Below are 13,075 nucleotides of genomic sequence, written 5' to 3' on the forward strand. Positions count from 1 at the left end.
TCCATATTTTCTTGTTTTTTTAATATCAGAAGTGCTTTCATGTATAATCTATACTCTGCACTTAGCTGAAAGAGAAAACATTCATTTAAAAGCAAATGTAAAGCCATTCTCTTGTAATTATGACAAAACTAAACACTGCAACCTGGTTTCCCAGCAACAACATTGCCTTAATTTCTAAATAAAGAGGTTAATAGCTGTTTCCTGGACGATGGAAAATATGCTCATTAGAAATCATACTTACTTTTTAAATGAAGAAATTGATTAATGCAAAACAGATTTCAGAGAGGCTTTTTGAGTCACTACCATAATAAAGGTACAAGTGATGCTGTTCCATTGCATTTAGCAGGGCATTCTCTTCCCTGCAGATTAACTCAAACTGTAAGGATTTGGGGCAGTACTGAGCACTAAAGTGGCCCCAGTGTGAGCCATTCTCTAACTGAGTACTGCAGTACAAATGAGTAACTTGTGTAATACGGTATGCACTTATCCTTGGAGATGAATTTATCCCACCCACTGAGTGGAAACTGGATGTGTGGTCACTTCAACCTCCCCAGTTTCTTACCTAGGCAGAAGCAGCTGGAAGGTGACAGGTTTCACCTTTGACCTCTACATCTGATCAAGCAGCAAGGGGTCTTGTACAAAGCTGGCAGGACGCTAGAACATTATCAGGATCTACAGTAACTACAATGTATGGCTAGACGCAAGGACAGCAAATAGAAGTTGGTTTGTTCTTGTGACAAATCACGATGTGACTGGATCAGGACTAAAGAACCCCAAGTAGGTTACATATATGAATAATGGTTTTATATTTTATTTCCTTAGTGATACAGTATGGCAACAGGCCCATCTGGGCCCATAAGCCTGTGCTGCCCAATTACACCCTTGCAGACATCCCACCCTTCAAAAACTCATTTCAGGGAGGTAGCACCATCAATTTGCAGGGGGTGGGATGTCTGTATTAGAGTAGCTCCTTAGCAGCTAGCCAGCTAGTTTAAATAACATTAGCTATGCTAATGAATGAATGACACCTGTTAAACTCACCCCAACATGTCTTTTACAGTCTTAACCCACTATGGGCAATAGAAAAGTCTCTGTTGCAAACAGTGCAGTGAGCAACACTGTCATTATTCTTGACCCCTATCAGGCAGGGGTACACTTTAGGGTAGTCTGGGGTGATGTACGTTTTATATTTTCTTTTTTTGGCACACTCTCCCATGCACTGTCTCTCACACTGTCTCTCTCTGTCTCTCGATCTCACTCTTCCTCTCACAAAAAAAAAAAAAAAAAAAAAAAAAATCGATTTCCGGGAAATTGTATATAATTTGCGGGCATCAGGGAACCACTATCAATATGTGAGAGACTCCCAGAACCTCCAGGAGAGGTGGGATGTCTGCCCTTGTGACCAATTACCCTGCTAACCAGTGTGCCTTTGCAAGGTGGGACATAACTGAAACACCCAAAGAAAACCCACACAGTCACAGGGAGGATATACAAACTCTGTACGGACAGCGGCAGGAGTTGAACCCAGGTTGCTGGAACTGTAGAGAGCTGTGCTTACCACTGTGCTATGCCACCGTATTGCCTGTGGAGTAGGAGGAGCAGGAAATTTTCCCCAGCCCTCACGTGGGTCAGAGGCCTCATTTGCTGTCTTCTGGCCCCTGTCCTGGCTGCCACTGCAGCAGTATCTCCTGCAGACAGGCTGCTGCTTCACCAGCCTACAGGCCCCGCAACTCGATGAACAGCTTTGCTCTTGATTGACGAGTCTGCAGTGTTGGTACTCAAATGAAAGCCTAAGGTTAGAATAGCAAAGGTCTCCTCTCCTGAAGGGAACTTCTGAATTAAAAATCAAAACCTACCCACAAAAAAATCATTCCTGATAAAAACAAATTATTTTCTTGCTGCATTAATTTGACAGTGATAATTTCAGCTACAGCATAACTCAGCCTCATTTAATCATCTGTTTAGTTCTAGGGCTGGTTCACTTTAGCAACAACCGCACCTTGCAATCTGATTAGTTGATATCCACATAAGGCTACATTGATCAATAACAACGTAGGTATGAATTGGAGGACAAATTGCTGACGTATCACAAGTCAAGGCCAGGGTCCTCAAACAGGGCAAGGCAACGATACTTAAAAGTATCTGGCCTTGTTATATCTAAATTTTATAGCTGGATCTGGTTAATCAGTACGTACATGTACCAATCAATGTAGATCAGATTTCTGAACGATCCATGAACACCTCATTATTTGTCATTTGCACTTTATATTTTGTAACTTAGTTATTTTTTTAATATGAGTGGCACTGTACTGCAGCCACAAAACAACAAATTTCACAACATAAAGTGCCTTGAAAAAGTATTCAGCCCCCAACCCTTTGTTTACATAAATGAATATTACAACCAGAGGTTTGATCAATTCAACTGAGAACTATTATTTGTGAATCACATGCTCTTATTTTTTCATGGTAGAGCCCCCCAAAAAACAGGAAAATTTGTAAAGCAAGAAAAACTAAAAATCAAAACCTGAAATGTCAGCGCTTCAAAAGTATTCTTCCCCCTTCGCTCAGTACTTAATTGAACCACCTCTCTCAGCTATTACAACCAGTACTATAGTCTTTTTAGGTGAGTCTCTATTAACTTTGCACAAAGTAATGGAACAAGATTTGCCCATTCCTACTTGCAAAATTGCTCAGGCTGTGCCAGGTTAGTTGGACAGCAACCCAGAGGTCTTGGCAGAGATGTTTGATTGGGTTAGGGTCAGGACACTGACTGGGCCACTCAAGGACATCAATTTTCTTTATTTGAAGCCAATCCATGGTTGCTCTGGCAGTGTGCTTTGGGAGATTGTCCTGCTGAAATACAAACTTCCTCCCCAGTTTAAGCTTTCTGGCAGAGGCCATCAGACATCCCACCCTGCAAAAATTCATTTCAGGGAGGTAGCACCATCAATTTGCAGGAGACTCCCAGAACTTCCAGGAGAGGAGGGATGTTTGCAATAGAGTAGCTCCTTAGCAGCTAGCCAGCTAGTTTAAATAACGCTAGCTATGCTAATGAATGAATGACACCTGTTAAACTCACTGCAACGCACCTTTTACAGTCTTAACCCACCATGGGCAATAGAAAAGTCACTGTTGCAAACAGTGCAGCGAGCAGCACTGTCATTATTTTGACCCCTATTAGGCAGGGGTACACTTTAGTGTAGTCTGGGGTGACATACGTTTTATATATTTTTTTGGAACACTCTGCCACTCTGACTTTTTTTTGGAACTCTCTCGCTCTTGCTCTCTCTTGCACGTGGTCGCTCTCTCTCCCGATCGCTCTCTCGCGCTTGCTTTCTTGCTCTTGCGCTCACTCTCTCGCGCACACTCTCAAAATAAAAAAAAACAATTTCCGGAATATTGTATACAATTTGTAGCCATCAGGGAGCCACTATTAATATGCAGGAGACTCCTGGAACTTCCGGGAGAGGTGGGATGTCTGGGCTATCAGGTTTTTATCCAGGATCTATCAGTATTTAGCAGCATTCATCTTTCTGTCAATCCTGACCAGGTTTCCAATCCCTCCTGCTGAAAAGCATCCCTACAGCATGATACTGCCTCCACCATACTTCATTGGGATGGTGGTACCTGGTAGATGCATGGTATTAGATTTACACATTACATACCGCTTAGTGTCGAGGCCAAGAAGTTCCACTTTAGTTTTATCTGACCACAAGACTTCATTCCTTATCTTTATAGTATCGTCTATGTGACACTTTGCAAAGTCTTTATGGGAAAAGATATGTTTTTCCCTTACCAGTCTTCCATAAATACCCTTTTTGTTCAAGGCCTTAGAGATTGTGGAGCCATGAACTTCATCTCCAGTTGCAGCCACTGACTTCTGCAGTTCACTCAGAGTGACTGTTGGCGTCACAGTAGCCTCTCTTACAAATGCCATTCTTCTCCGGCGACTAAGTTTAGAGGGCAGACTGACCCAGGCAGTGTGGCTGTGGTTTCATAGTTTTTCCACTTTTTCATGATGGACTGCACTGAGCTCTGAGGTATGTTCAATGCCTTTGAGATGGTCGTGTACCCTTCCAGATTTGTGCTTATATAACCATATAGCAACTACAGCACAGAAACAGGCCATCTCTGCCCTTCTAGTCTGTGCCGAACGCTTACTCTCAGCTAGTCCCACCAACCTGCACTCAGCCCATAACCCTCCATTCCTTTCCTGTCCATATAACTATCCAATTTAACTTTAAATGACAACATCGAACCTGCCTCAACCACTTCTGCTGGAAGCTCGTTCCACACAGCTACCACTCTCTGAGTAAAGAAGTTCCCCCTCATGTTAACCCCAAAACTTTTGCCCCTTAACTCTCAACTGATGTCCTCTTGTTTGAATCGTCCTTACTCTCAATGGAAAAAGCCTATCCACATCAACTCGGTCTATCCACTTCATAATTTTAAATACCTCTATCAAGTCTCCCCTCAACTTTCTACGTTCCAAAGAATAAAGACCCAACTTGTTCAACCTTTCTCTGTAACTTAGGTGATGAAACCCAGGAAACATTCTAGTAAATCTTCTCTGTACTCTCTATTTTGTTGATATCTTCCCTATAATTCGGTGACCAGAACTGTACACAATACTCCAAATTTGGCCTTACCAATGCCTTGTACAATTTTAACATTGCATCCCAACTTCTATACTCAATGCTCTGATTTATAAAGGCCAGCATACCAAAAGCTTTCTTCACCACCCTATCCACATGAGATTCCACCTTCAGGGAACTATGCGCCATTATTCCTAGATCCCTCTGTTCTACTGCATTCTTCAATGCCCTACCATTTACCATGTATGTCCTATTTTGATTAGTCCTACTAAAATGTAGCACCTCACATTTTTCAGCATTAAACTCCATCTGCCATCTTTCAGCCCACTCTTCTAACTGGCCTAAATCTCTCTGCAAGCTTTGGAAACCTACTTCATTATCCACAACTCCACTATCTTAGTATCACCTGCATACTTACTAATCCAATTTACCACCCCATCATCCAGATCATTAATGTATATGACAAACAACATTGGACCCAGTACAGATCCCTGAGGCACACCACTAGTCACCGGCCTCCAATCTGACAAACAGTTATCCACCACTACTCTCTGGCATCTCCCATCCAGCCACTGATGAATCCATTTTACTACTTCAATATTAATACCTAACAATTGAACCTTCCTAACTAACCTTCGTGTGGAACCTTGTCAAAGGCCATACTGAAGTCCATATAGACAACAATCACTGCTTTACCCTCAACAACTTTCCTATTAGCCTCTTCAAAAAATTCAGTAAGATTTGTCAAACATGACCTTCCACACACAAATCCATGTTGACTGTTCCTAATCAGACCCTGTCTATCCAGATAATTATATATACCATCTCTAAGAATACTTTGCATCGATTTACCCACCACTGACATCAAACTCACAGGCCGATAATTGCTAGGTTTACTCTTAGGACCCTTTTTGAACAATGGAACAACATGAGCAATACGCCAATCCTCAGGTACCATCCACATTTCTAATGACATTTGAAATATTTCTGTCAGAGCCCCTGCTATTTCAGCACTAACTTCCCTCAATGTCCTAGGGAATATCCTGTCAGGACCCAGAGACTTATCCACTTATATGTTCCTTAAAAGCACCAGTACTTGCTCTTCTTTAATCATCATAGCTTCCATAACTTTCCTATTTGTTTCCCTTACCTTACACAATTCAATATCCTTCTCCTCAGTGAATACTGAAGAAAAGAAATTGTTTAAAATCTCCCCCATCTCTTTTGGCTCCACACATAGCTGTCCACTCTGAACAAGGTTTCTCCTTGATCATTTCCCTGACTTATCTTGAATGCTCTTTTGTCTTCATTTTGATTTGATCTGTTGAAAATCTACCAGACTGTTGGACCTTAAAGAGAGAGGGAGTATTTATTCCTCTGAATTCATTGAAAACAGGTGATCCTCCAATTTTCTATATTAACTAATTGGGGGGGGGGGGAAGGGGTTGGCAAGGTATATTGCACCTGAGGACAGTTAGTGTAGTAATTAGAAAGGGGATGGATACTTTTTCAGTCTCACAATTTTTGTTTTTAATTCTTAGTTAATCGTTGACAGGTTTTGGAATTATTCTTTTGATTTGACACGATGCATAATGTTTTGTAGATTAGCTCAAAAATCCTCCTTCAATATATTTTAAGTTTAGAAAATGAGACAGTGAAACATGAAAATGGATTGTAGGTGTTGACTACTTTTTCAAGGCGCTGTATACTAGTGCTAATCAAACCTGCTGCTTATTCTAATGGTTCAGCACTCTTCCTTGGTCTGTGCTGAATGGGAACATCTCCTGTAGTTGCAGGGGAACATGCCTGCGAAGGGGGATAGATGTCTGTGGAGGGATGAGTGAACAATGAGTGAATACTGGAAGCAGGAATATTGAATTCTCTAATTTCAGGTAAACTGCTCACCCTCTGTCTCTTTTCACCCTCCTCCTGATCTACCCAGTTCCTCCTTCACCCTTCCATTCCCAGCCCTCCATTACCACATCACTCTGATATTTTTCTCCTTCTTTCCCATCTCCACTCACTCCATCTGTCCATTACACACACATTCCAACCATTATATCCCCTCCCCCACTGATCCCATCCAGCCACTTCACCTCCCTTATTTGATTCTACCTTCCTTTCCCGTCCATCACCTGCTGCCTTTTGTTGCCTCCATCTTTCACCTCCCAGCCCCTATCACTATTTCCACATTTCCCTCCTTGCCTGGATCCACTTACCCTTCCCACATCTCTTTACACTGGCTTTCCCTCCTCTATCTTTCAGTCTGGATGAAGGGTCTCGGCCTGAAACATTGACAGTCCATTTCCATCCACAGGTGCTGCCTGACCCGCTGAGTTTCTCCCGCTCTTCGTTTGTTGCTCCAGACTCCACGTTCTGCAGTCACCAGTGTGACGATGTTGGCCCACCAACAGCTCTTAGGAAGCACCACTCTGAAAAAAAACTACTGTCTGTTCAACCTGTAGGTGATTTTCTAACTGCATTAACTCAGTGCCCTCTTCTATGGGAAATGTATTCTCTGTGGTTCCCTAACATCCACCCAAACCTTCGACAAACCTGAACCATTTCATTAGCTAGTACTTTTCCTAGTGCCGAACACTGTCCTGCAGGTTATTTACCCTCAACCATTGAAATCTCTCCCATATCTTCCTAACTGCAAACGCATTAAGATCATCTCTTAATTCCTTTGTTCTGATGAAAGATTAGGTTTTTACACAAATTTTCTTTGTGTTTGTATTCTTAGGAACCAGACAACATTGGGTCTATTAGAGTTGTTCTTGTTCTACTGCTTCAGTGTTGTTCCTTGTGGCATGAATCCTATTACAGCACACAATACATCTGCAGCTCAACTCAAATCTCATGCTGGGTCCTTCTCAACAGAAGTAGAGAAAACTAATCTCTAATTCTCCACAGTTGAATGAAAGAAAGGCCATGTCACTGAAATATACGACATCTGATCAATTAAAGAAGAGATTCGTTTAAGATTCCACTCAAAGCTTTAGCTAAGCTCATTCAAGCAAGATGGCAATTTGGTGAGGTGTTGGAGGATGGTTAGTATCTGAAATCAGTCTACTTTACCTCAGTTACCCTAAATTGGTATGATATCACAAAGCACTGACAGGGAATTTATCAAACATTAAATGTACCTATCTCTGACATTAAATGTACTTATTGAAACCTATTGAAACAAAATTTGACTTTAAGCCTCATAAAGAAATGTCAATGCAGGTGACCAAAAGATTGTTCAACAAGGTAGGTTTTAAGGAGTAACTTAAAGAAGAAAAAGAACAGGAAGATGTAAGAACACAAACACGAGGAAATCTGCAGATGCTGGAAATTCAAGTAACACACATCAAAGTTGCTGGTGAACGCAGCAGGCCAGGCAGCATCTCTAGGAAGAGGTACAGTCGACGTTTCGGGCCAAGACCCTTCGTCACCTACGCCTTGTCGGCCAGATAAAGCAGGATCTCCCAGTGGCCACACGTTTTAAATCCACATCCCATTCCCATTCTGATATGTCTATCCACGGCCTCCTCTACTGTAAAGATGAAGCCACACTCATGTTGGAGGAACAATGCCCCACCTCCCCCTTGTACCCCATCTGTTGTTTATTTATATACACACATTCTTTTTCTCTCTCTCCTTTTTCTCCCTCTGTCCCTCTCACGATACCCCTTGCCCATCCTCTGGGCTTCTCCCCCTCCCCCTTTTCTTTCTCCCTGGGCCTCCTGTCCCATGATCCTCTCATATCCCTTTTGCCAATCACCTGTCCAACTCTTGGCTCCATCCCTCCCCCTCCTGTCTTCTCCTATCATTTCGGATCTCAAGTCTCTTACTAGCTCTTCTTTCAGTTAGTCCTGACGAAGGGTCTCAGCCCGAAACTTTGACTGTACATTTTCCTATAGATGCTGCCTGGCCTGCTGCGTTCACCAGCAACTTTGATGTGTGTTGCCGGAAGATGTAAGATGGCAGTTCCAAATCTTCAACAGACTAATTAAAATAGGAGAAGATCAAAAGACAAGAGCCAGGGGAATGCAGATGGCTGGAAGACCACAGGATTGGAAAAGGTATTGGAGAGAAGAATTCCACGAAGGAATTTGAAGAAAAAAGTGGGAATTTTAAAAGAGAAGTGATAGCAAGCAAGTGAATCCACAGACATGAAGCTTGGAGCAAGCCCACAGCCCCTCAGTTCTTCACACAGCGGAGCTCGCAGACAAGAAGCCTGGAACAGCTGGACAGACTCACAACCTCAACCTCAGAGCTGTGGAGAGCAGAATAAACACCGGCAATCAACAAGCAGAACCGGCCCGACCCTCGCCTCTTGTCCCGACACCCTGGCTTTTGAATCCATCTGGCCCGGCATTTAAATTGTCCAAATTTTGGTCTTTCCCCGAGCTAGGACCCGGACTGCGCCACATCGATATGCTTTGCGCCTGGACCCCTGTCGCCATGTTCTGACCTGTACTCGACCTTTCCAAATCGGCCCAGCGCTTGGATCGATCCGATCCCACTCATAGGTTAGGTGGATGGGCTCCAAAGGAACATAGGAACATAGAAAACCTACAGCACAATACAGGCCCTTTGGCCCACAAAGCTGTGCCAAATATGTCCTTACCTTAGAACTATCTAGGTTTACCCATAGCCCTCTATTTATCTAAGCTCCAGGTATCTGTCCAGGAGTCTCTTAAAAGACCCTATCATTTCTGCCTCCACCACTGGCAGCCCATTCCACGCACTCATCACTCTCTGCGTAAAAAAACTTACCCTGACATCTCCTCTGTACCTACTTCCAAGCACCTTAAAACTGTGCCCTCTCATGCTAGCCATTTCAGCCCCCTCATATAGCCTCTGACTATCCACATGATCAATGCCTTTCATTATCTTGTACACCTCTATCAGGTCACCTCTCATCCTCCATCGCTCCAAGGTTAAAAGGCCGAGTTTCACCCAACGTATTCTCATAAAGGCATGCTCCCCAATGCAGGCAACATGCTTGTAAATCTCTGCTCACATTCTATGGTTTCCACGTCCTTTCTGTAGTGAGGCGACCAAAATTGAGCACAGTACTCCAAGTGGGGTCTGACCAGGGTCCTATATAGCTGCACCATCACCTCTTGGCTCTTAAACTCAATCCCACGATTGATGAAGCCCAATGCACCACATGCCTTCTTAACCACAAAGTCAACTTGTGTAGCAGCTTTGCGTGTCCTATGGACTCGGACCCCAAGATCACTCTGAACCACCACACTGCCAAGAGTCTTACCATTAATACTATATTCTGCCATCATATTTGACCTACCAAAAGGAATCACCTCACACTTATCTGGGTTGAACTCCATCTGCCACTTCTCAGCCCAGTTTTGCATCCTATCAATGTCCCACATTGCCTCCATGCTATCCACAACACCCCCAACCTTTGTGTCATCAGCAAATTTACCAACCCATCCCTTCACTTCCTTATCCAGGTCATTTATAAAAATCACAAAGAGTAGGGGTCACAGAACAGGTTCCTGAGGCACATCACTGGTCACTGGCCTCCATGCAGAATATGACCCGTCTACAACCACTCTTTGCCTTCTGTGGGTAAGCCAGTTCTGGATCCACAAAGCAATTGCCCCTTAGATCCCATGCCTCCTTACTTTCTCAATAAGCCTTGCATGGGGTACCTTATCAAATGCCTTGCTGAAATCCATATACACTACATCTATGGCTCTACCTTCATCAATGTGTTTAGTCACATCCTCAAAAAATTCAGTCAGGTTTGTAAGGCACGACCTGCCCTTGACAAAGCCATGCTGACTATTCCTAATCATATTATGCCTCTTCAAATGTTCATAAATCCTGCCTCTCAGGATCTTCTCCGTCAATTTATCAACCACTGAAGTAAGACTCACTGGTCTATAATTTCCTGGGCTATCCTGACTCCCTTTCTTGAATAAGGGAACAACATCCGCAACCCTCCAATCCTCCGGAACCTCTCCCGTCCCCAATGATGATGTAAAGATCATTGCCAGAGGCTCAGCAATCTCCTCCCTCGCTTCCCACAGTAGCCTGGGATACATCCCATCTGGTTCCGGTAGCTTAACCAACTTGATGCTTTATAGAAGCTCCAGCACATCCTCTTCCTTAATATCTACATGCTCAAGCTTTTCAGTCTGCTGCAAGTCATCCCAACATTGCCAAGATCCTTTTCTGTAGTGAATACTGAGGCAAAGTATTCATTAAGAACCTCTGCCATCTCCTCCAGTTCCATACACACTTTTCACTGTCACACTTGATTGGTCCTATTCTCTCATATCTTATCCTCTTGCTCTTCACATACTTGTAGAATGCCTTGCAGTTTTCCTTAATCCTGTCTGCCAAGGCCTTTTCATGGTCCCTTCTGGCTCTTCTAATTTCATTTTTAAGCTCCTTCCTGCTAGCCTTATAATCTTCTCAATCTCTATCATTATCTAGTTTTTTTGAACCTTTCGTAAGGTCTTCTTTTCTTCTTGTCTAGGTTTACAACAGCCTTTGTACACCATGGTTCCTGTACCCTACCATACTTTCCCTGTTTCATTGGAACATATTTATGCAGAACCCCACGCAAATATCCCCTAAACATTTGCAACATTTCTTCCGTACATTTCCCTGAGAACATCTGTTTCCAATTTATGCTTCCAAGTTCCTGTCTGATATCCTCATATTTCCCCTTACTCCAATTAAACATTTCCCTAACTTGTCTGTTCCTATCCCTTTCCAATGCTATGGTAAAGGAGATAGAATTATGATCACTATCTCCAAAATGTTCTCCCACTGAGAGACCTGATACCTGACTAAGTTCATTTCCCAATACCAGATCAAGTACAGCCTCTCTTCTTGTAGGCTTATCTACATATTGTGTCAAGAAACCTTCCTGAACACACCTAACAAACTCCACCCCATCTAAACAAACCCCTCACTCTAGGATCAATATTTGGGAAATTAAATTCTCCCATCACGACAACCCTGTTATTGTTACTCCTTTCCAAAATCTGTCTCTCTACCTGCTCCTCAATGTCCCTGTTACTATTGGGTGGTCTATAAAAAAACACCCAGTAGAGTTATTGACTCCTTCCTATTCCTAACTTGCACCCACAGAGATTCCATAGACGACCCCTCCATGACCTCCTCCTTTTCTGCAGCCGTGACACTATCTCTGATCAACAGTGCCACTCCCCCACCTCTTTTGCCTCTCCCCCTGTCCTTTCTGAAATATCTGAAGCCTGGCACTTGAAGTAGCCATTCCTGCCCCTGCACCATCCAAGTCTTTGTAATGGCCACAACATCATGGTTCCAAGTGCTGATCCATGCTCTGAGCTCATCTGCTTTATTCATAATACTTCTCGCATTAAAATAGGCACATCTCAAACCATTGGTCTGAGTGCGTCCCTTCTCTATCACCTGCCTATCCTCTCTTTCACACTGTCTCCAATCTTTCTCCATTTGTGTGCCAACCTCCCTTTCCTCCGTCACTTCAGTTTGGTTCCCACCCCCAAGCAATTCTAGTTTAAACTCTCCCCAATAGCCTTTGCAAACTTCGCCGCCAGGATATTGGTCCCCCTCAGATTGAAGTGCAACCCCGTCCTTTTTATACAGGTCACACCTGCCCCAGAAGAGGTTCCAATGATCCAGAAATCTGAATTCATGCCCCTTGCTCCAATCCCTCAACCACGCATTTATCCTCCACCTCATTCTATTCCTATACTCACTGTCACATGGCACAGGCAGTAATCCTGAGATTACTACCTTTGAGGTCCTGCTTCCTTCCTAACTCCCTGTAGTCTGCTTTCAGGACCTCCACCCTTTTCTTACCTATATCGTTGGCACCAATATGTATCACGACCTCTGGATGTTCTCCTTCCTACTTCAAGATATCTCCATTCTGACTTTTCTCTGCTCTGCTCACTCCAACTCCATCTCCGACTTTGACCCTGTCTTTAACATGCCTGGACCTCGCTCCAACCACTTCCCCTCGACCATGCCTTGACCTGGCTCTGACTTTGCATTACTCCTGCATGCTTCGACCCTCAAATCAACCTTGTCTTAGGTCGCCTCTTCATTGTTTGCAGTGATTGTTTACCACAGTTTACCACAGAAAAAGTGTTATTAATAAAGTATTTAGTTGTATTTCTTACTGTATGAACCACCAGTAAGCTGTCACCCATCTTCAGTAGCCCCATTTTAAACCAGAAGTACTTTGAGGTTTTATACTCTTAAGAGTACTTTGAGATTTTATACTCTTAAGATGTGTTGGCGTGTGGCCCAGTGGTTAAGGCGTTCGCCTAGTGATCTGAAGGTTGCTAGTTTGAGCCTTGGCTGAGGCAGCGTGTTGTGTCCTTGAGCAAGGCACTTAACCACACATTGCTCTGCGACGACACCGGTGCCAAGCTGTATGGGTCCTAATGCCCTTCCCTTGGACAACATTGGTGTCATGGAGAGGGGAGACTTGCAGCATGGGC

The sequence above is a fragment of the Mobula birostris genome, chromosome 3 (assembly GCF_030028105.1).
Source record: "Mobula birostris isolate sMobBir1 chromosome 3, sMobBir1.hap1, whole genome shotgun sequence".
Taxonomy (NCBI): Eukaryota; Metazoa; Chordata; class Chondrichthyes; order Myliobatiformes; family Myliobatidae; genus Mobula; species Mobula birostris.